Source organism: Lycium ferocissimum, chromosome 10 (assembly GCF_029784015.1).
Source record: "Lycium ferocissimum isolate CSIRO_LF1 chromosome 10, AGI_CSIRO_Lferr_CH_V1, whole genome shotgun sequence".
Taxonomy (NCBI): Eukaryota; Viridiplantae; Streptophyta; class Magnoliopsida; order Solanales; family Solanaceae; genus Lycium; species Lycium ferocissimum.
The window spans coordinates 52,143,502-52,168,965 of NC_081351.1; the positions used below are offsets into that span (position 1 = coordinate 52,143,502).

Here is a 25,464-nt window from a genome sequence, read left to right on the forward strand (position 1 = left end):
ATGGGTAACACGGGGCCTTGTCCCGTCCTTTCATAGCTTTTATTCCGCAGAGGTACGTAGGTCAGTTGTATGTATTAGTCGACGATGTAGCCTCGTCGGTTTCTATTCTTTGTGTACGATATGTAGCTGACCCTGGGCGGTTGCAATTGTTCTTCCACATGATTGCGTGTATATATATGCGGTGTACGAGTTACGATATCCTTTTATGAGATTAGTTGTGTCATTAATGGGCCTTTGATGTTATAAAGATATTTCGTATAGGGGGTGTTTGGTCGCTAGAGGTCAGACCCCTCGTCACGGCTCATCGGTTCGGGTCTTGACCAGGGGCGGAGCTACAGCCAATCAAGGGTGTGCAGATGAACACCCTTCGTCGGAAAATTATGCTGTTTATGTAGGGCAAAATTTATCAATGTCAACATATAATTATTTTTGCACACCCTTGACACAGTCAGGGTCCATGGCGCAGCGGTAAAAAACCTTCAGAAATGCTTGTGATGAGGTCGGAAGTTCGAATCTCATCTGTCATATCTTTTTCAAAATTTTTTGTGGGTCCACCTAATATCTCTAGCTTTCTTTTAATTCCTTCTTTATTCTTCAAACTCCTTTTCTGCCTGTCTCCCACGGGCCCTCCCTCAAACCAAGTTACATTTTAGAATTCCCATGCATTCTCTATCAAAAGCCAATAAATTAAACATACAACCATTAAAACTAAGTAGCAAAATCAATAGATTAAATACAATTTTAAATTTAAGTTAAAATCGATAAATTAGTGTTATTTTTTTCTAAATGTGTGAAATGTGTTCAGTAAAAATGCCGATCCATGCATTATAAAACTATTATTTAGTTTACACAATTTACCGTGTATTTTTGTAACCAAAAGCAACCCAAAGTAAAGAATCTTTTTTAGACAGTTTGTATCTAGTGGAAAACAAACTATTGACGTCGTTTATGGTAAAGTCGCTAGGTTGAGCAAGATGGATGTGAACCCACTTGCTGAAATTTTTTTGTTAGTTGCTTCTTCTAATTTTGCACACCCTTCATGAAATCTCTGGCTCCGCCACTGGTCGTGACAAAGAACTTCGCTTTCCGCTTCATGAAAAAAAAAATATACTCTTTATATATATGAAAGGAGACTATTTATACACGGATATTGTATATCCGAAAACTACAATACCCTGTATATAAGGGGGACATACTCAATTTTTTTTTTTCAAATAATGATATGCAATTTATAAAAATGACAGTTTCTTTAAATGCGATAATAAACACAAAATTGGCAGTTCAGGCAAATACTCATACTTGGGAATTCGAAGGTTAATCATAGTATGGATCCTTAATACTGGGGTGCCTAACACCTTCCCCAAGGGATCATCAACACCCTTACATAGAACTCTGGATTACGAAGGTTTTTTTCACGGTATTTGAATAAACCCTTCAAAATCGATTTTCCTAAAAATTAGGTGGCGACTCTTTTGAAACAAAGTCCGAAAGATCACCAACGAGTTTGTAGTAACCTTTTATGCCTTAACTGCCGCGTAAAAAGCGAACCGTTGCACAAGGGAGGGGATTCCGGGCTACAAATCTGGCAATGCTCACCTTGAAATCTCTTGGCAATAGGCCTCGAGGTCACCCACGAGGCTGAGACGTGGATCCTGTAACAAACTCTGCACTCAAAGAAAGAGTACAACAAGAGTAGTATCAGTACAACACTGGTACTAGCAGGTATCATAGGTCGACAACAATTAGTTTACGTATATAAAAGATAGGAACGAATAGGTAGACAGACAAGCTATCAACATATAGCAAAAATAATCAAGGAACATCCACCAAATAATAGTCACAAGGAATCTCAAAGGTCCAAGTCATGAGCCTAGGTGGAGTCACTAAACTACAATATTGTCAAGTCAATAATTGGATTTTCATCACAGTGACAGTTCAACAATCAATACCAAAGAATAATAATAAAGGTGGCATATAATGATGTGGGATGAAATGTAATGATATGCGATGCGATGCAATGCAATGATTATATATCATTCACCCGGAATAGTTCCCATCGAGCATTCACAACTCAATATATCATCTACTCGGAATAGTTCCCATCAGGTGTTCACAATTCAATATATCATCCACCCGAAATAGTTCCCATCGGGCGTTCACAACTTAATATATCATCCACCTGGGATAGGTCCCACTGGGCGTTCACAATCAATATATCATCCAACCAAAATAATTCCCATCAGGCGTTTACAATCAATATATCATCCGCGATAAAAGCATCAGCAGAACATATGTATGAATGAATGTGCAAGCAAATATCATAATGTCAAATACCAAGGGTGCAGGAGGTAAGAAACTGTAATGACAAATCATTTAACACATCATTTCCAAGCATTATCTTTTCCTCATAGTTTTACCAACTATAATGATGTATGAGAATCCGAATCAAGAATTACACGTAGACATCAAATATGGCTAACATAGCCCACATAATAGCTGACAGAACCAACCTAATTGAACTTCACCTCCACACCATGCCTGAAGGCCTATCATGATTTCCCCGTCAGTTACTACTTCTACATATGCTTCACTAATCGAAGTCTAACCATAAGGTAAGCTGCAACTTACCTCAATGCATAGCAGGTGCCACGAACTATCCAACTTAAGCCTTTTCTTTATGAATCGCCTCCGAACGGTCAAAGTCAAACAAATTACCAATTTCTAAATTAGTATATAATCACAAGGATGTTCAAATATTCGCAAAAGGATTCGAGTGAAAAGTCAACCCAAAAGCCCAAATCCCATCCCTGAAAGCCAAACGGTGATCTATCAAGAAATTGGAATTATCATGATCAAATTAGTAACCTATGCAGTCTTACAAATCCACAATACCCATATTGCTATACATTAATGGAAACCCAAAAATGAACCCACAATAATTAATTCCAATCCCCAAGGGCAAAACTGGAATTTGAAAATAAAATTAGGTTACCCATACTTTAGATAATTCATAACCCAAATCTCATGAGAAACGAACTACCATTTGACCTTCAATTTCATTATTAAGCTAAAACCCCCAATTCATAGAAATCCTTAATTACTAAGTGGGTTCATGGGTTAGAAAGGAAAATTGAAGATGGTATTGTGTAGTAAAGTCAAAATGGAAGCTATAATCTTTTCCCAATGAATAATCTTGACCTTGGAGCTTAGAATCTCCCCAAACTGAGCTTTGTAACTTAAAATATTAGGAAATGCAGTTCCCCTACGAATTTTTAACTTAAATCAGTGTTTCAGTGATTCCTTCACGGTCCACCTATCGCGATCACGATCACGTGCGAGCCGGCCCAAAATATTTGGCCTTCACGATTGAGATATCGGTTTTGCCAATGCTAGGCTTGATGAATAGGCTGGCCCAACTGAGCTCCTCTTCGTGAACGCGAAGTGACCCACACGAACACGTCATCGCGAATGCGAAGAAAGATGACAGAACTGGACACCAGAATGGATGCCCGAAACTCACCCAAAACCTTCTGGACATAAACCAAATATGTAGACTAAGTATAAACGACGCTACGAACTCACTCACACACTTAGAATTCCCAAAACAGGTTATCTTGACCTAGTCAGCCTCAAACGCTCAAAACAAAATTTCCAACCAAAGGCCCAAAATACCCCCAAGTGCCTCGAGAACCGAACGAATCATCGTACCAAGTCATAATCGACCAACCGGACATAATCGAAATGACAAAAATCCCAAAAAGAAAAAAATAACTAAAAGTCAACTATCGGTCAACACATTTTCGCTTATTCAACTTAAGGGCTTCTAAACTCCTCTACCCAATCCCGATCACCTCGGGAATCGCGCTATCCATCCCTACGAGTCAAACCACTCTAACGAAGTCGGGAGAAGGGTCAACATGGATAAAAAAGGCAAAATGCCTAAAACGACTAGACGGGTCGTTACACTTATCATGGCACCGATGCCCGATACAAGTACTTGTCAACTCACAAGTATCGGGACCCCCTTTAGTTACCCCATTGTCCCCTTTTATTATTCCAATTAAACCAACCTTGATGCTTAAGTTAAGGTTCAAAGTCTCAACATGCCTGAAATAGGGGTCTGGCAATCATAGCAAGGCCTTGCCTTTTCGTAGGGCCTCGGAACGATCTCAATCCGTTCAAACACGTATTACATGTAAGAGTACGACTCAATCGATACCCATATTGCCATATAAAGATTTGGGTTTGGAAAATCAACCCAAAAATCCCATTCCACACCCTGAAGGTCAAAACCACAATTTCGATGCAAAATCGGGTTCAATAGGGTCAAATTATTATTCTATGAAGTCATACGAATCCGAAGATACCCATAAAGCTATACTTTAGTTCTGAAATCCAAAAGTCGCCAATAAATAGGATTGCGAGCCACAAGGGGCAAAATATGAAATTCAACCCCAAATTAGTTTACCCAACACCTATTGACTCTATATCCCAAAAATCAATAAAATCCAACATCGATTTCATGCTCAATTGAAGAAATTCTTATCTTAACCCTAGAGTTCATAAACCCCCAAATCCCCAACCTTAAATCATGATCTCTAACATGGAAACTCTTAATAATTCATTATGTAATTGAAATACGAAGATTAGAAACTTACCCAATAGATGAATCTTGCAAAATCTCTCAAAATCACCTTAAACTGAGCTCCCAAGTTCCAAATATGTGAATGAGTGAACCAAACTCGAATTAGGGAAACAAATATCTAATTTCTTTGAGCGATCCTCACAGAAGCGGCCAAATTTCCATAAAAGTGGTCCCGTTTCTGCGCTTTTCTCCTCATTCCAGCGAGGTCCACTTAATTGAACCATCTCCGTGGATGCGGATAAAACCCTGCAGGAGCAGTTGCGCATCTACGAGCCAAGCCACGCAGGTGAGGACCCCGGCCTTTCCCCCAACTCCGTCGATGCTGACCCTTATCCGCAGGTGTGGTGTACCAGAAAACCAGAAAAATCTGCCTAGTCCCAAACTTCAACCCAACACCTGAAACTCATTCGATACCTTCCGGACATGAACTAAATATGCAAACCAATTCTAAAACACGCTACGAACTCACTCGTGCCCTCAAAATTTCTAAAAGAGGTCATCTTGACCCGGTATTTACTGAGGTCAAATCCAAAACTCATGAAATTAGATTTCCAACCAAAAGATGAAAATGTCCCCGAGCCTCTCGGGAACCGAACCAACTACTCAACCAAGTCATAATTGATATTTCAGACCTAATAGAATCAATGAGATCTCCAAAAAGACTCATTTACCCCTGATTTTGACCTTGGCCAACCAAACACTTATGAACTTCCAAAATTCCCATGTTCTTACCCAAATCTCATTTGAATGCCTCGGAATCGCGCCACTATCCCTAAAAGTCAAATATACCATAACGAAGCTAGGGGTAGGTTCAACAGGGATAAAATAGTCAAAATATCCAAAACTACCTAGCAGGTCGTTACATCATCCACCACTTAAACACATGTTCGTCCTCGAATATGAAAGAAAAGGGAAATACCTGAATCACTAAAAAGCTAGGGATATCTTATTCTCATATTTGACTCAGTCTCCCAAGTAGTCTCCTCAACTGGACGATGCCTCCACTGAACTTTTACTGAAGCAATCTCCTTGGACCTCAACTTTCGGACTTGTCTATCCAAAATGGCAACTGGCTCTTCTTTGAAAGTCAAATTCTGATCAAGCAACACCGAATCTCACTGAATAACATGAGAACTATCGGAATGATACTTCTTGAGCGTGAAAATATGAAACACGGGGTGAACACTCGACAAACCAGGAGGCAAAGCCAACTCATAAGCTACCTCACCAATACGCTGAACAATCTCAAATGGACCAATGTACCTAGGGCTCAACTTGTCCTTTTTCCCAAACCTCATCACACCCTTCATGGGTGAAACCTTTAATAAAACTCGCTCGCCACCATGAACTCCAAGTAACGAACCTTCCGATCTGCATAACTCTTTTGCCTACTCTGAGCTATGAGAAGTTTTTCCTGAATCAACTTGTCCTTGTCCAATGAATCCCCTAACAAGTCTGTACCCCAAGACCTCACCTCAAATGCATCAAATAACTAACTAACTAAATAACGACACAAGCCTCGAATGGTGCCATCCCAATGCTTGAATAGTAACTGTTATCGTACACATACTCAACTAAAGGCAAGAACTGATCTCAATGACCGCCAAAATCAGTCACACTAGCCCCCAATATATCCTTAAGGACCTAAATAGTACACTCGGACTGACCATCAATTTGAGGGTGAAATGTTGTACTAAGCTCCACTCGTGTACCTAGCTCCTTCTGCATGGATTCACCGAAAATGGGATATAAACTGAGTGTCTCAATCCGAAATGATATAAATAGGTACACCATGCAAACGAACTATCTCTCGGATGTAGATTCTAGCCAACTTCTCTGAATTGTAGGTAGTCTGGTACAAAATGAACCGATTTAGTCAAACGGTCCATAATGACCCAAATAGCATCAAAATTCCTCAAAGTACGGGGTAACCCTACCATGAAATTCATAGCAATCTACTCCCATTTTCACTCAAATATAGGCATCCACTGACTAATTTCATCCGGCTTTTGATGCTCATACTTTACTTGTTGACAATTCAAGCACCGAGATATGAATCCCGAAATGTCCCTCTTCATACTGCACTACCGATAATGTTACTTCAAATCTTGACACATCTTTGTAGCTCCTGAATAAATAGAATAGCTCGAACTGTGAGCCTCATCCATGATTAATCTGGTCAAATCACCTACCTGGGGAACCAATGCGACCCTTGATCCTCAAAACCCCCTCATCATTAAGAATTATCTCTCTTTCTTTTCCTTTTTAATACTTTGTCTCGAATTTTGTAGAACTTTGCATCCTCAAACTGTTGGGCTCTAATATGCTCCAATAAAGAAGACCGCGCCCCCACACAAGCCAAAAACTTACTAGGTTCTGACATATCAAGTCTAACCATGCTATTAGCTAAAGACTGAACATCCATAGCCAAAGGTCGTTCCCCAGCCTGCAACGATGTTAGGCCACCCATACTCACCGCCTTTCAACTCAAGGCACCCGCCACGACATTGGTCTTGCCTAAGTGATTAGAAAATAGTGGTGTCATAATCCTTAAGCATCTCTAACCATATCTCATTGTCTCAAATTGAGATCCTTCTGATTGAAAATGTGCTAATGATTGGTGGAGATTCTAGTAAAGTTGAGGATTTGAGTTGAACATGGCCAGCTATAGGGTAAAGACGACCCCAGATCATTGTTTTGAGTGTTCTAGCAGGCTCATAGCGTGCTTTATGATGGATATGCATATTTGATTTGTGTTCAGAGAATTCCGGGTGAGTACCGGAGTTTAATTCCATGTTTTTGGCTATTTAATAGTCGTTCTTCAGCTGGTACTGGTGCAATCGCACTAACAACTATGTTTCCACTCCTGCGGAGGAAAGTTCACTTTACGGAGCCCGAAGGAGTATAGACTTCCGCGCCTGCAGAGATTTTCTCGCATCTGGGGTTCCGCTCCTACGGAATGTGCTTATCACCTCCGATGTTGGGCCGGCAAGAGGTGCTCTTCACCTGCGTAGGATTTTCTGCAAGTGCGACGTCGCACATGCGATGACTTGTCCCTCTGTGGGAATGCTTGGACAGATTTGTTTTTTATTCCTTATTTCGAACTCATTGTTCATAATTCGATTTTGGGAGCATTTGGCCTCAGTTTTGGGTGATTTTTGGAGAGGTTTTCGAGACTTCTCGCGTAATCGGAAGTCATATTTAATATTGATATATACAACTTCATTACAATTTCTCCTGATCTGCCCTTTGTCCCTTTTTTTTTTTTTTTTTTTAACACTTTGCATAGCTTAATAAATCCAACTAGCTAATACTACCATTTTTCTCTTATCTCACCAAACCCTCTCTAGCATCCACGGTAGTTAGTCTTAGTAAATTTCCAGGAATCTAGTTTTCTTGTTATTAAAACGTAGAATATACATGAGTATTTGCCAGGAACCATCTAAGATTTTTTGCTTATTAACGACATCAATTTCATTTCTATAATGTCAAGTAGTATTCTATTTTAAAACAGAATTTAAAATTATATACAAAGACAAGTTGAAATCCCTCCGTCCCTTTTTCTGCAATTTGATAGGCGCAAGTTATAACTTGCTTTGTCCTATTCTATGTGATGTTGTTTGACTGAAAATAGAGTTTAAGAAAAAAAGAAAGAGAGAGAGTTCTCAAACCTGTGGGCTAACATAAGCTATAAATATTTGTATGACTAAATCAGAGGAGGGTAACATGAAAAGTTTAAAGTTATTTTTTTTTAAATATAGAAATGTGTCATCTTTTTCGTAAAAACTAAAAAGGAAATTTTTATCACATTGGAACATAGTTAGTATATTCTACAGGTTACCTGATCAAATTTGCTACAAAGAATTACATGCTATGGTAGATTAACTTAATCCGATGATGTAAAAGCTTTATACACTATCTTGTGCACGTTTTTTGAACTCTCTAAAGTATTAACCGTGCCTAATTTTTAACACGGCAAGTGGTTTACATTTGTTGCTTACTTTCTTCTTTGTTTCTTGTCTTGTCTTAGAAGAGAAGTGTTGAAGTTAGTGGATCAACTGTGAAGCAACAAACTGCTTAGGCAGTTAGTTGTATATATATAGTTATATACAGTTGTACTTAAGTAACTAATTTTGGTTAGCAGAGGTTAGTTAGTTCGAGTTGTTTGATTAGTTGGAGATAATCTACATGTATAAATTGCCTAGCTAGTTTTACTCATTTTTCATAAGGTTGCTGAGTGACAGAATCAATAATTTTCTCTCTTAATTCCTCCCTGTCTCGTTTCATTCCTAAAGCTTCATGTTTGCATGATGAAGATTCTTAACTTTGTCATGGTATCAGTTGTCTTTGGGTCTTCATTCTCCAAATCGAGTTCGATTCTACAGAGTTGCTTCGATTCAACTTCATATCTTGTGAATCGAATTAAACCATGCGATACTTCAAATAACTTTGTGATTTCAATTAAACTGACTAGACCTGAAAAATTATGTCCTATGGAGTAGTTCTATGCGAATTAGTTTACTTGGCAAAAGCAAAATAGGATTCGTTGATGGAAGATATCCTAAGGAGAAGTTTGATACTTAACTGCCTCATTTGTGGAAAAAATATAGTACAATAATGTTATCATGGATTATGAACTTTGTGAGTACTGATTTACTTGTGGAATTATCTATGCCACGAGTCGTCACAAAATATAACCAGATCTAAAGAGATATTCGACAAGGTTAATGGATCTCGTATCTTTTATCTGCATAAGGAAACAGCCACTTTAACAGAGGAAATTTCCTCTGTATCTAGCTATTTTTTTCTAAAATGAGAGAATTATGGGCAGAGTTTGATGCTCTTATGCCTTGTCCTGAATGTGGTGTGATGAATCGAAGAAGTATGTTGAACATTTTTAGTATCAAAAGCTATTACAATTCTTAATGGGGCTAAATGAAACATATTCTGAGTCCAGCAATCATATTTTAATGATGAGTTCCACTCCATCTATAAATAAGGCATACTCTATGATCATACTCTTCAGCAGCAAATGAGGTCCTAATCCAGTGACCAGTATAGACCTAGGAAGAATAATTTGCACTTTGACTATTGCAATTTCAAGTCATTGTATACTAGAGAGAGTTGCTACAAACTTGTTGGCTATCCACCTGATTTTAACTCTAAGAAGAAATATGTTGCTGAAATTATAGGTAACTATGCTAAGGGTACTCAACAAACTAGCAGGCCGGGGAAGGCAAATGATCATAATGGATAAGCTGTGCCAACATGTATGGCACAATGCTATGTAGTTTATTCTATTCTTGTGTTTCATTTTCGGGTTGCATCCCTAGACACTTGCATTCAGTTTATACTAGATGCGGCTTGACTAGTACTGAATTATGGATGATGTTATATACTCCCTCCGTTCACTTTTACTTGTCACATTTTGACTTTTCATGCTGTTTAAGAAACAATGATTAAGATAGATATTTTACCACAATACCCCTATTAAATATTGTATAATTGTATGGAGTTGGGAAAATGATTTGTAATGAATAATAAATGCTAAGGGTAAAATAGGAACTTTTTTTTTTTTTTTTTTTTTGTCTTACCTTGATATGTGAAAATTAACAAATAAAAACGAAAATCTATAAAGGAAATAGTGGATAAGTAAAAGTGAACCGAGGGAGTACTTGTATCGTTTATTATCTTTTGCTTTGTATTAGATTCTGGTTTTATGGACATGACGAGATTCTATTTGTTTTGGAGTGCGTTGGTTCTTCAATTTGGGTTGGTTTGCCTATGTGTTAGTGTTTTTTGAGTGTCATCACAGCTCCTGAATTGGGGTTGTTTTTAATGTTTACACTAAATTATACTAACTTATTATAATTAAACAAAATTGAGATGAGAAATATAAAAACTACCATATTTAAGTAATAAATGTTATATATATATATATATATATATATCTCCAAATGAAGTGGCAGCTTTACACCGCTTGCTATTTTTCATATGTATACTTTTTTTTTTCCTTTTTTTTCTAATATGAGGCATAACTAATAAAACATTTTTCTTGAAACAATTTGATATCCAAAACATGTTCTGACTAATTTAACTCTGCGTAGTAAGTCTCATTAGTAGGGAAACGCTTCCTACCAAAATAATGTTAATTCTTGTGACCCGACCTCGAAACCTCTAATTAAGAAAAGATAGATCCAATCTATCCCCACACAACCTTGGTGGTTACTCATTCTTCATTAATCAATGGTGCAATTCATATTTAACATACTTGAAAGAAAATTTAAAGTTTCCACTTGGTTTTGGTCTTCTCTATTCTTTCTATTCTTTTTCTTGGTCGCTTCCCAGTCTCAAAATTCTTTTTTCAAAATTCATTTATCTGTGTGGGGGTGATGTACTCATTTTCGTGGAAAAAAATACAATTTACTAGACTCAAACTTTCTGCAACTGTTAGCTTCCCCATCCCCACCACCACTGCCAAAATACAAATATTCCAGGTAATTCACAGAAAGTTTCTTCAGCAATTCTGCAATTCATTTTTTTATTCATAGCTTGATTAGGTTATGGCATTTTTGTTAGCTTGCTGTACACTAGACACTAGAGCCACTCACCTCACAAACTCCATCATTACTGGGAAACAACAGAAAATACATATAGGCACAGATGGGGGATGTCAACAAATATAATGAACCAATGCCATGGATAGGCGTGTATGTAACGCTGGTATCTGTAATCTGCTTACTTGCAATGGCTACTGATATCATCCTTGGCATCAGAAGTAAAAGAGCGTGGTTTCCATGTAAATTTTTCTCAATGAATGCTGTAACACTTGCACTGCTAGGCATTGTGGTGAAGCTACCGATGGATCTCAATGACCCCATGCCCGGTAAACCGGATCAACTTGCAAAACTAAGCAGTATTGCCCTGGTTTCCACAGCCATGGCAAATTTCATGCCTTCTTTGGCTCTCATGGATGATAGAGACATTATCATCAACATGACAGCCCTGGGTGCACTTGTACTGAGCCTTCTTGAAAATGTTTCAATTGAATTAGGCACGCGAGTCATCTTTTCCCCTCAGGTTGAGCATATAGCAATCATGTTCTGTATGTTCGTTTTGTTCCTAGTGTTGTGTTCCTCTGCTTTGGCTGTATCAACCACAAAGAAGAACTTAGAACAACAGTACCTAAAAAAACATGAGTTGATTGCTGCCGAGTGTTTTGAGCCGGCTACCATCGAGGAATTGAAAAAACTTGTCAGGAAAAGTTGGATCTTGTCAGAAAGTAGCAACCCTCAATTTGTGGTGGCACGATCAGCAAACACCTTTGCTGTTTGTGCAATATGTAGTCTAAATGGTCTCATACTCGCAGGAGCAACTGTTCGGATAAAGTACTTTTCCCATTATCCTGACATTCCTGGGTCAGACTATGGGATAGCAACATGTCTAATTGCACGGATTCAGACGACAGCTGTATTAATAGGTACAATAGCTCCGCTTGGCAGATGGTTCACAGCTGCAAAAATCAAGTGTTCACATAAAGGGCAGGAGATAAATAGAACTTTGTTCAAAGTAGAGGACTACTGGCTTGAGAAACTTGTTGAGTGGAAGAATAGCCCTTGGGGATCAAACATCAAGGGTCATAAGTGCAGAAAGCTAGTCTATAGGATGCATAATTTCAGTATAGTTTATCTTATGAAAGGTCAAATTGTAATTGTGAAACTGAGCAAATTAACACAGTTTGTTTCAGTTGTCTTCATTAATCTGCTTTTATCAGGCCTCAATTTTTCCAAGGAGCTGGTCCAAAAACACAAAACCAATGCTAGAGAAGATAGAGCAGCATCTACTAGCTATGAGTCAAAGCACAGTACAGCTGAAGATGTCATCCCTTACGTTTTGCATCTTGAAGGTGAGGATGAACTTCCATTGTACATGGCAAGAAGGGGAGATGTCACAGATAAATTTGTTCAGAAGGCAAAGAAACAGAAACTGGAACATCTACTAGAGCTCTTTCAGGATACAAATCCCGATTTCTGTGGTGACCACAAGTTTCCAACTCAAGACCTGCCAAATTGCTGGGGGATGCCTGTTGTGACATTAACAAGCATTGCCATTGCACTACCCAACATACCTCATGATATGATAGAACGCTTGCTGTGCAGTGTTGGTGAAGGTCTCAAGTATGTCAGACTTGTTGAAGACACCTTGGATACCAAAGAAAATCTGAAGAAAGTAAGAGAGGCAGCAGAGGCAACATGGTCGGATGTCTACCTCTGCTGCAGGTGGCTAGATGAAGACCTTGGGGAAATGGTTACAGGTGAAAGGACATTAAGTGAGCCTCTAAAAGAACTTCATGAGAAGGCAGCTAAGATCCTTGAGGACTTTAAGATGAATGGAACTCTTAAAGGTGAATGTTTCCAGTGGCCTGTCAAAGCCATAGTTGCTGAGTCGATGTATCAAATCAGCAAAAATGTCGTAATGCAGCAACGTAATGGTTGTGATGAGAAGAATGCCACAGAATTGTTCAAACACCTGAGGAGGAGGATTGCAGAGAAATTTATAGATTGCTTAACTAATATAGGAAATGCCATAAAGAAAAAGTGCATATCAACTACCTCAGATGACACACAGTGTATCCAAGACATGGCACGTATTCTTGGACAAGTTGAAGAGATTCTGAAACTCCCACAGTTTGACTACTGTGCAAATGCCGCGTGTTAGAGAGAAGTGAATTTGACAACTAGAGAGTGATACCTTTCATGCTAGATCTGATATCTCTATCAATGTACACATGCACCTTTCCTTTTATTTATGTATTGGCATCGCTGTCAACACACACCTCGTGGCTCTTTCACCCCCTTGTATCAATAAATTTGTTACTTTTATCAAGGAAATATAATGTAGACAGGCACCTTTCAGTGCTGATGCTTGAACTTCTCTCCTAAAGCTACAGTTTGTTTTGAAACATTTATGTATTAGCGTGAAAAATGAAAGCACAAGGAGAATGTAATGCGAACACTTGAGGCTTGAGCTAATACTATCTATCTCTGTTGGCAAAACACTAGATAATAGCAGGAATCAAGTGATGTAGTATTAGCAAACATGAAGTAAAAAAGCTTGCCCTCCTACCAGCTAGTAACAACTCGGACCAAACTAGGGATTCAGTTCCTTCAACTAATATAGCATGCGACCTCTTTTATTATCACTTTGAAGAAGCAGAAAAGGACTTGTGAGATTAAAAAAGAGTCAGATAATAGTTACAGCAAAACTCAGACAGCAAAGACAATGAACCTTAGGGCATCAGGGTTCAGTTTCTGCCACACATGGTGCAAACCATCCAACTAGTTCCAGTCACTAAGTAGTTAAAGCTCAACGTATTACAATCTAAAAGTTAGAGATCTGAGCGTATTCTCAGGCATCAACACAATCCTTAGAGCCAATAATACGAAGAGGATCTTCTTCAGTGGTCTATCTAAGCGATAGTTGTTAATTCCATGTATTGGATAGCACTATAATGGTCGTTATGAGAAGCATGACTCCAGAATTATTCAAGCATCTAAGTAAGATGATTGCAGAGAGATTTATTGATCGTTAAATAAATATAGGAAATGTCATTAAGATAAATACATACCAACTATCTTAGAGAGTGCATCCAAAACATGGCATTTATTCTTGGCAAGTTGAAGAGATTCTCAAATCCTTGCAATTTGACTCCTGCAAATATGATCTATGTTAAAGGGAAGTGAATTTGACAGAAAACATTGATGCCTCGACATTTTGTTAAAAGGGCAGCGCGGTGCACAAAGCATCCCGCATTAGCAGGGTCCAGGGGAGGGCTGCACCACAAGGGGTGTGATGTATACAGCTTACCCTAATGCAAGCATTAGTGGTTGCTTTCACGGCTCGAACCCATGACCGATTGGTCACATGGAGACAACTTCACCGTTGCTCCAAGGCTCCCCCTCATTCCTCGACATCTAGTTCTGATATCTATATCAATGTAGACAAGAATCTTTTACTGGTGATGGCTTGATATTCTTTTCTAAGGCTTTATTTTGACATAGTAATTTTTTATTTTCTTGATAAGGAAACAGATGAAATGGCGTCGCCCAGACTCGAACCGGAGACCTTCAGTCTGTTATTCCAATATAATTTTGATACATTTATATAATGGCACCAATGTAAAAAAGGCACCTTATATATGTGAGGCTCTTTCACATACAACTGAATCATACAATTCTCTGTAGTAGTTAAGCAACAAAAATACTGGCAACGTCTAAAGGTTTTTTTGGGACTCACCCCTGGCCGGGGCACTTGTAAAATGCCTTGAAGCTCATATGTGGGGCTTTAATTTATGAGGCTTACTCCCCAAGCATCTGATGTTGCGCTCCAAACACACCTCACCTAATGCGCAACGCTCGGGACTCGCTTAACTGTTCCTACTCAAATTATGTGTCAAACTCCCTAATTAGGATTATTAATCCTCAAAAGTCTTCAACAAATGAATGATAAAAGTTATATTCATCTGTAGAAATATGACAATTGAGACTAACTCCAATAACATGTCAGAGTGTTAAAACATGTCATATTACTAACTGAGAACATCATGAGGGTGGATATTATTTGAACATTTCTTCCCAAAATAGATAGTCGAAACGCATATCTTCACTTGCTATTGGTCTTCATGTTTCAGTTCATGTCTCTCAAAATTATCAGACTTTTTAAATTTTTGCTAAGTGAAAGTAATCTTGTAGAAGGAGGTTTTTATGTAAATTATAGTGCCCGATAAACTCTATTAATTACTTACTTCTAGGAAGGTAAAATGTGTAGTTTAATAATAGTTCTTAAAGAAATTGTGATTTTTTTAATTGTAGTTGATTTAAATCTCATAATAACTTTAATACTATTGCATCATTTATACTCGTAAAATGCAAGATACTTAAATATGAACTTTTGGTTTAATGAAAACTAAAACTTGTACAAAAAGAAAAGCATGGGATGTAAAGGGAAAAAAAAAATGCTATAACAAAGACAACGAACATCCCATTTATATCAGCAGAAAAAGCTCCAGGATATAAATTATACACAAGAGATTCATGAGAAAACAACACAGTTTTGAATAGATTTTAATCCTTCAAAGATTATAAAATTAGGAAAAGGATGGTAGCAGAAAAAGTATTCAAAGACGAGATTACCTCTAGGGGAATTGACTTTCCAAGGGAAGACTTGCTCATAAAATGGAACAATTTACAGCATTCTTTAGATTTATATGATGGTGGGGAACATGTCGCGGAAAAACAAAATAGTGGGAACGGAGACTTAGGTCTTATGGTTTATAGAGAGACTTAATATCACTGTCAAGTGTGAACCGAGAGACTTAAGAGTCCAATATCACTGTCAAGTGTGAACAGAGAGACTTGACTGTCAAGTGTGAACTCGAAGATGTGTTGGACATAGCAGTACGCGCTCCGAATGCCACAGCTCTGTTGGAAAAGAATAATATTTTTGAAAGTTTCCAAACAATTTTTTTTTTTTGCAAAGTCCACTAGGCTTTTTGGGCCTAGGGCTAGTTTTATTAATGTGAAACTTACATAAACAGCTACCTTTTAATAGCTTCTAACAATTTATAACTATTTTTTCTATATTTACAAACCGTAGCTAGTTTTTGTTGTATTTGGTTGTATTTCGTGTTTTTTGAAATATAGGGAAATACACCGAAATACAAAATCCGAGTTCGCATTTTTGAAATATCTTTGAAATACAAAATGCGGCGAGTAAAAATAATTTGTATTTATGGAACAGATTCTCTTCTTTCATTTTAAATGGTAAGTCAAACTAAACCAACCATGTATGACGCATAACTGTTGAAGTTCCATAATAACCCACGTTTCTCTCTCCAAATTACTCCATTCCAAACTTTTAGAAATACTTCCAAATACAGAAAAATATACATCGAATTACAATAAATATAGTTGATTGTTTAAGAAATATAAAATTGTAGTATGTGTATATACAATGGAATACAATGAAATATATCAGAACTGTTTCATAAATTAGAAATACATTGAAATACAATGAAATATACTGAAACGTTTTATCAAACACTTGGTGAGCATGAAGCTCCACAACTCTCATCGGAAGTGGGGTATGCGTTGGATTCATGCCAAAGGGGCGGTAGAATAGCACCATTATCAATGAAGTGCATGACTGATTAGTAGTAACTAATTGACCCCCCGTTTCCTTGAGAAAGGCTAAAGTCACCCATTCTTTTATATTCTTCTCCTCCCAGGAGATTCATTTTTATTTGCTGGAGAAAAAACTTTTGCATTAACATTCAAAACAGGGACTGCTCCGTTTTTCTCCCCACTATCGTCACTCGTAGACAAATTTTTCTCCACTTCACTCGCTATAGATTTAGCCACTGTTTCAACTGTGTCTTGTGCCATTGCAATCTCAACCAACTGATTATTATTTTCATTACTAGTCCGAAATTGAAGTCGGTAGTGGTGGTTATAATGGAGTTCCACAAATGACCCCAGTTTTGCAAATTCTAGAACTACATATCTAATGGTAAAATTATACCCAAAGAAAAAGGGGAAGAAAAAAAGAAAAAGAAATAGCAGATGAAAAAGAGATGGGTTGGTTCGTCAAAAAACAAGTGACGAAGAAAATTTCGAAAGAGATTGACGAGAAGGTTTCGCGGGATAATGAAATTGAGGGGAATGAGAATAGAGGTTGGAGATAGAGAAAGGGAGGGAGAGAGGCGGCAGTGAGGGGAAGGGGAAAGAGGAGAGAGAACTTTTTTAGGGTTTGGAAAAGATGATAAAACTTAAATATGTAGTGAGGGAGAATAAAGAGGTACATGTATTTCAAAAGTTACTGAATCAGTTATGAAATGTAATTTTGAAAAAATAAAGCTACAAAAATTAAATAAAAAAATAAAGTAGTTATTATTCATAAATAAGTCTTAGAGGTAGTTATGACGGGTAAATTTTCCTTTATTTATTAATTTTCTAAAAAGCAAAAAGCCTCAAAGGTAAAGTATAAGTAAAGGGACTAGACCTTATCTTACTAATCCCATTAAAGCAAAGAATCTCTATACTAACCAGAATGTAAGAAATATAAACTAGAAATGATCAAATAAGCTATGATTATCACAGAGTTTATAACATACTCTGTGATGATATTACACATCATAATGCTAAAATAATGAGAAAATAATCCAAGAATAAACATTGTATCCTTAATCTTTAAGCTTGTAAAATCTTCTATATTCATTGAATTTCCACTTTGGTCTTGTTCTTCATGCCTTTCCAAAAGGTCTTGAAACTTTATCATTTCTTCTTGGATTTTGTTGAAGTGGTAGAAGCTGCCATAGTCTTCTTTGCGTGTCTCATTGGTAGCTGCCTCAGGACAAATTCTTCAGTCATTTTACCATCCCAACTGCCCTTCCTTGTATGAGTTTTATTTTTGTTTTTTCCACTTTGCACCTGTCTAGGAGACAAGTCCCCATCCCTTGCAGCATTTAAGAAATTTTGAGCAGTAGACTTCTCATTCATATCAAATTTCCTCTCCTCGACACCTGGTACAACTACTTGCAAATTTCCATTCTTAGCACTATAACGTTTGACGATAAATTTTTATGGTCACACAAATATCTTGCTTTTAGAAATAAAGTCTCTAGTTAAACTACATCATATACTTCCTCCGGATCAAAAAGAATGTCCACTTAATCATTTACGCACCCCTTAAAAAAAATACTAACTTCCAGAAAAAATAGGTAATTTGACTAAACTGTCCTTAATTAAATAGATATTGGGATTTGATCACATATCACTTAATTGGGCAAATATGAAAAGATAAGGTTAACTCTTTCTTGATTTGATAAGTGGACACTCTTTTTTATCCAAGAAAAAAAGACTAAGTCAACATTCTTTTTGATCCAGAGGGAGTAAATTAAGGCCAATTCACAGGAATGCCCTTATTTTGGGATGGTCTTTAATTTTTCCCATTAAATTGGTGGTCTTTAATCTTTTTCCTTCGTTAGAACCCCTTGGTTTTGGGTTCGAACTCCCGCTCAGTCAAAAAATTTTAAAAAAAAATCGCAAGGTAGAGCTTGGATTCGCACGGCAGAGATCTGCCTCGGGCAAAGTTTGAAACTCTACCAATTAACTGCAAACTCTGCCTGATCAGGTAGAGTTTTGCGGGAAACTCTACATTGGCAAAACTCTACCTTAAGGCCTAATTTTGGCCCGAACAGGCCTAACTTTGTTAAAACACTCTGCCTTGAGAAATTATCTTTTTTTTTTTTTTTTTACTGAGTCGGGATTCGTACCCCAAACCTCGTGGTATTAAGTTTAAAAGGGACAAAAATTAAAGACCACCAATTTGAGGGGCAAAAGTTAAGACCAATGCATTTGAATAGCCCATTAAATTTAAACATATCTTTTCCCTTCATCGCTAAATTACTTTCTTTCTCTACGGTTTTAACTATTTTTTTCTTCTTCTCTTACTTTCAACTTTTGCACGTATATCTCCATAGTTGCAGCGCAAGTTTCTTAGATCTGGAATTTGATTGATTAAAAAGCTCAATTGAAGAGTTGAAGCTTTAAGTTTAAACCATATCTGAGATTTTGAGTTTGAAAGCCGAACTTAGATCTAAAAAATTTCTCTACTTAATAATGAATTATAACTGAAATTTCGCAAGTTGTAACTGGAAGACAACCTGGGCAGCCATTGAAGCTCTGTCACGACCCAACCCGTCATGACTGGCACCCACACCTAGTGGGTGAAACATACGCTTAACCCTTTACACATTCAAGTCCATTTTTTTTACTTAGCCAATTTATCCAATTCATAACAAATTAAACGCAAGATTAATCAAAAGTAGTCATGGCGTAAAACAATAACGTAAATGCGGAAGACCTAACTATTATAACCCCAAAATCCGAAAGTCACCGTACAAGGACTCTAATCCAAAAACGTGTCTAAGGAATTCATATTGTCTGAAATAAATAAAATCAATGTCTGGAATGGAAATAGACATTAGACAAGGAAGATCTTAATTTGCACGGCATGGATAAAGCTCACCCTCAACGCCGCAAATGGCCTCAACGCTAAATGTGAGTTCGGGTAGCAGTCTATGGATCACAATCTGCACTCAAAAGAATGTAGCAAGGTAGTATCAGTACAAACACTATGTACCAGTAGATATCATAGACCGACTAAGATTAATATCATGCATGACTCACAAAATCAATAAAATAGACAGACCAGTCAATAGCACATAATCAAATAGCCAACACCAAGTCAAATAATGATATTAACAAATCAAGTCAACGGAACAAGAAATGAAATAAACCTCCCAACGATATTCTCCGTTACTCAGTCACTGATCACTCATGTACATACATGCTAATTAACTTCTCATCACAATTGTCATCAAAATATAGATCACAACACATCGAATAATGGCAATAAGCCCACATTATCACTCAATCAATAGCATATGGGAATTCCTACCACACATTATGCCTGAAGACTAGACATGTTTTCTCCTATCAATCTCATAACACATACAATCAACTAATCAAAGTCTAACTCAATTAGACCGTAACCTACCTCAGCTGTAGAGATGGAACAATGTGAATCACTCCGCTATAGCCTTTCCCTTCCGTAATGCCCCGAAACGCTCAAAGTCTAGCAATTAAGATGCTAAATAAGTCACAATCACTCTAGTCAACAATATCAATTCAATGAACGCCCTTCCACTTTACCCCTTTCTAATGGGTGAATGCTTACTAGGAGTAAATCATCTTAACATTGGCCTTAGCAACCATAAACTGTCAATTCATACGGTTATTCATTTAAGTTATCTCTTACAAGTAATTTCTATGGTCAAGCTACCATCTTTATGAAACCCTAAGTCTCAATTCACTTTGTTCATGTCTCTAACGGTTCAATTCTTCAGTAGAAAGTGATAACCCAAGCCTTTAGATGATAATCACACAATAATATTCACAACCCACCAACTATTGAAGGTCTATTAAGTTATAGGGTTACTATTCTCAATTCACCATTGTAGACCCATTAGGATGATGATAATCTTAGAGATAAAAGCGCAATGAAGGAAGGGAAGGTTGGGACTTACCTCTCAAGAATATTCTTGCCCTAGCTTTAGAATTTCACCCTAGGTGCTTCTTGGGAATTGTTTTGGAGTTTTATGAATAAAGAATTCGGAACTAAGTGTTTAAAACCCCGGATTCTTTCCCCGTCGACCGCTGCGGCTGCTATTATGTCGTTGTAGCGAACCTAACAAAAATGCTTTCCTCCGCTGTGGCGAGCCTGGTCCCACTACAGAACAAGCGCTACAGCTATCCAGTGCCCGCCATAGCGGACACCCCAATTTCCTATCTGACTGCGGCGGTGAGAGGTCCGCCGCTATAGTGGTTCTGCTACAACCGTAATTCGTCCGCCACAGCAGTACCACTGAGCCAGTAAGCGCGCTAATTTCCACAGTGTTTGACTCTACCACCTAACACTTCGTTTGAGGCCTCACAAACACAAACGAAACATGTACATCAATGTAAAAACACCATACAGACTCACCTGTGGTCTCAGAATCGGCGACGGAGGTCTAATTTCCTACATCACCACCCCAATGGACTCGACACCACAAAACAATAATCATAAACAAGCCAAATTTTTAGTTCTTAGACTTCTACATTTGAGTTTCTATTAGTTCGTTCTACCCTTGGAAGGGTTCTATTTGGTAGGGTGATCCTAGATTTTCCATAACGACTAGAGGGTCATTACATCAGATACCAATTAAAACACTGTTCGTCCTCGAACGGACAAGGATAAGGAATCTAGGGAAAATGTATCTGTCTCGGCGAAAAGCTGAGGATACTTGCTACGCATATCTGATTCTGTTTCCCAAGTAGCTTCCTCAACTGGGCGATTCTTCCACTGAATCTTCACGGAGGCTATTTCCTTCGACCTCAACTTACGAACTTCCCTATCTAAGATGGCAATCGGCTCTTCCTCATAAGTCAAGTTTTCATCTAGTAAAACCGAATCCTAATGAATTATGTACGAACTATCGCCATGATCCTTTTTTAACATTGAAAAATAAAATACCGAATGAACACCTGATAAGCCTGGAGTAAAGCCAACTCATACGCTACCTGTCACGACCCGACTAGGGGGCCGCGACGGGCACCCGGTGCTACCCCCACCCGGGCACCCCTTCGCATACATCTACATAACATCTAGGTGAGCCATAATCATTTCATGCATTCTACTCATACACCATAATAGTCCTGTTGGACGACAATCATCATATATCATATCACGGGCGTCTAGGCCACAACAACATACATGGGCCGACGAGGCCAGCAAAATGATATACAAAAATATAGGCCGACAAGGCCAGACACATCTATCCACATACACGTGACTACGAGCCTCTAAGAGTATGACATATCATATGAGCGGGACAGGACCCCGCTATGCCCATAATTATGTACACAAAAGAATGAGTACCAAAAGCTACGGCTCCGAAGAAATGGAGCTCTGTTGTGCGACCTCTGAATGAGCAGCTATGGGTCAAGTCTGTCTCCCTGTGCACCTGCGGGCATGACGCAGCGTCCACAACAAAAGGACGTCAGTACGAAGAATGTACTGAGTATGTAAAGCATGATCAACATCAATATAGAAGCACAGTAGACAACATATGCAGCAACATAGAAGGGAAGACAACAATACCATCATCATGACACTTACTTGCTTTTCATAGGGACTTTCCATTTCTCATACGTATTTGTACCCACATGTCATCATCCATAGTCCATAATAGTACTCGTACCATAATTTGTGCTCATATTCGTGTTCATATACATAGTCTTACTACATTCATATTCATATTATATTCATAGTTATATCATATACATAACACGTACACATATATACATACATAGCGTACCCGACCATAAGGTTCGGTGTTTTATACATATTTGGCCAACCAAGGCTCAAGGTTATACGTACCTGGCCCTACCAAGGCTCAGTGTTATCCGTACCTGGCCCTACCAAGGCTCAGTGTTATCCGTACCAGCCTGCAAGCTCGGTGTGCGCAGAGATGCGCGTTACGTCATCGTATGCATACTCATATACATATATATATATATATATATAAATATAAACATATACTCTACCGCACCATAGGCTCGAGGTTTCATTATAGCCCTTCATAGGCACACATACGTCTAATAGCCCGTAGGCATCTTTTCCATCATTATTATTAACGTCATCGTTATAGGCTTCCTCGTCGCATGAGGTGCGTAGTACAATCGTAGTACATATCAAGGATCGTGAGCTTATGAGCTCGGCATATCAATCATTTGGAAACAACATATTCATATAGAGGAATTAGGAAATCGGCCAAGAACCATGCCTTATGAAAGAAGGGTTAGCCTCACATACCTTTTTCCCTTATTCTATGCTTGTACGACTCCTTCCAATGATAGCGTTTAACCTTCATTAATATCATAACAATGGCCATTAGTCATTCACGTTATACACGTTATCTAGGTTTCTCAATTTGCTTCTAATTCACCCATATTCATGGTCATAATACCCAACTTTGTCCATTCGTCTAAAGTGTCTAGTTCATGTTCTTAATACCATTTATAACACATTTATCTCACAACCCAACAACATTCATGATTCAATTCCAACTATGTCTCAAAACGTCACTATTCATCATTCATAACCCATTTTGCTATTCTCTTTTAATGACCAAGTATTTCAACTCCCAAATACCTTAAACAACATATAAATATCATGAATCTTACCTTAGATGTTTTAGGAACAAGCCTTGGTTGCTAATACTCCTCTTTGAGCAAAACCCTAGTTTTTCTCCATATGGATTTCTTGCCTTGGATGATCTTTGATGATTTCCTTTACTCTTGATTCACTTATTTAATGTTGTTGATCCTCAAATATCCTTGAAAACTTGTGTAATAAATGTAGAGAGAGATTCTAGAGAGAAGTGGTGTAATGTAGAAAATGAAATAAAACAAGTCTTGGTCCTCATATTTAATGACTTGAAAAATACGTATTTGAGGTGAACGGTGGTCGTCCATGGAGGTTTACGGTCCGTATTCACTTTACGGACCGTCCCTCGTGGTCGTCTTTAACCTTAAGCAGAACCGAAACTTTGGCGACATGCATGGTGATTTACGACCATGGTTTACGGGCCGTATTTCACTTTACGGTCCGTCCACCAGGTCGTTTTTAACCATTCTCTCGGCTGGCAGAAACTCGAAGCCTTGCATGGCAGTTTACGACTGACAGTTTACGGACCGTATTTCACTTTACGGTCCGTATTTGGACTTCACGACCCTTTTGGGTAGTTTGCCAACTTTCAACTTTTCACATTTCTAGACTTTTTATTCTATTCATTCCCATCCATTTACATACATTGCCATGAAACACTATACACTCGCACTCCTCGCACTCATCACTAGTTCGTCCACTTGCGTACCAACGGGAAATTTTCAAGGTGTAACATCTACCCCCCTTGGGAACATTCGTCCTCGAATGTTGAAGTCTTGGGGATTTCAATAAAAATTTCGCCAGAGTTTCCCCTATAATATAGCACTACCAACCTGTCACAGCGACCCAAAATATCGATGCCACACAGGGCTACAACATAATAGCATCACGAATTGGCCACACACGACCCAAAAGCATAAAAAGAAAGTATACGTACCTTGTGATCTTGATGTTTCATCTTGGCCCTCTTCCAAAGGCTGAAATAGATGCGGGTACTTGGATTGCATGTTTTCTTCCGCTTCCCATGTCATTTCCTCTCGATTGTTATTTCTCCACAGAACTTTAGCTGAGGCTACCTTTTTATTTCTAAGCCTTCGTACTTGCCTATCTAATATGGCAATGGGTATTTCATCATAAGCTAACTTCTCTCGTCACTTGAACATCGTTTATCGGGACGATCCTCGTAGGATCTCCAACACACTTTCGAAGCATCGAGACATGGAAAGCTGGATGGACCGACTCCAAATTCTGGAGGTAGATCTAACTCATAGGCTACCTTGCCCACTTTGCGCACAATCTCATAAGGCCCTATATACCGGGGACTAAGCTTCCCCTTTTTGCCAAATCTCATGACGCCCTTCATTGGCGACACTTTCAAGAATACCCAATCTTTTACCTCGAACTCCAAGTCTCTTCGGCGATTATCCGCATAGGACTTTTGACGACTTTGAGCTGCTAGCAATCGATCTCTTATGAGCTTGACTTTTTCCACGGCCTGTTGGACCAAGTCTGGCCCCATTAATTTAGCTTCTCCAATTTCAAACCACCCAATTGGGGATCTACATTTCCGGCCATATAAAGCTTCATACGGTGCCATTTGAATGCTAGAATGATAACTATTATTGTAAGCAAATTCAATGAGTGGCAAATGATCATCCCAATTTCCTCCAAAATCTATCATACATGCCGTAACATATCTTCAAAAGTCCGGATGGTGCGTTCCGCTTGCCCATCGGTCCGTGGGTGAAATGCTTTGTGCTAAGGCTCACTCGGGTCCCTAAACCCTCTTGAAAAGATGTCCGAAATTTGCCGTAAAAACCGGCCGAGTTCCTCCTTTAATTATTAATTTAATTTTGGTCTACTTATTTTTAAGGCCCATGTCTTAAAAGAATATGTCCGAGATAATCGATATTGGAACACCGTGGAGTCTCACTACCTCTTTAAGGTAAAGCCTTGCATAATCCTCTTGAAAAACCGCCACATACGTC

At 38.3% G+C, this 25,464-nt stretch overlaps 1 long non-coding RNA gene and 1 pseudogene across 4 annotated transcripts; both read right to left on the reverse strand.

Moving 5' to 3' along the window:
• Positions 1-11,136: 11,136 nt before the first annotated feature.
• LOC132034257 (uncharacterized) lies at positions 11,137-16,010 on the reverse strand. Of its 4 annotated transcripts, none has more exons than XR_009409010.1 (3): positions 15,838-16,010; positions 14,837-15,075; positions 11,137-14,356 (listed from the first exon to the last, which is right to left on the reverse strand). It is a non-coding gene; the product is annotated as an uncharacterized LOC132034257 (long non-coding RNA). The 4 variants fall into 4 exon arrangements; XR_009409009.1 differs by having other exon boundaries at positions 14,942-15,081; XR_009409007.1 differs by having other exon boundaries at positions 14,837-15,081.
• A 1,966-nt stretch (positions 16,011-17,976) lies between these two features.
• LOC132035003 (uncharacterized) lies at positions 17,977-25,154 on the reverse strand (annotated as a pseudogene).
• Between the last annotated feature and the right edge of the window lie 310 nt (positions 25,155-25,464).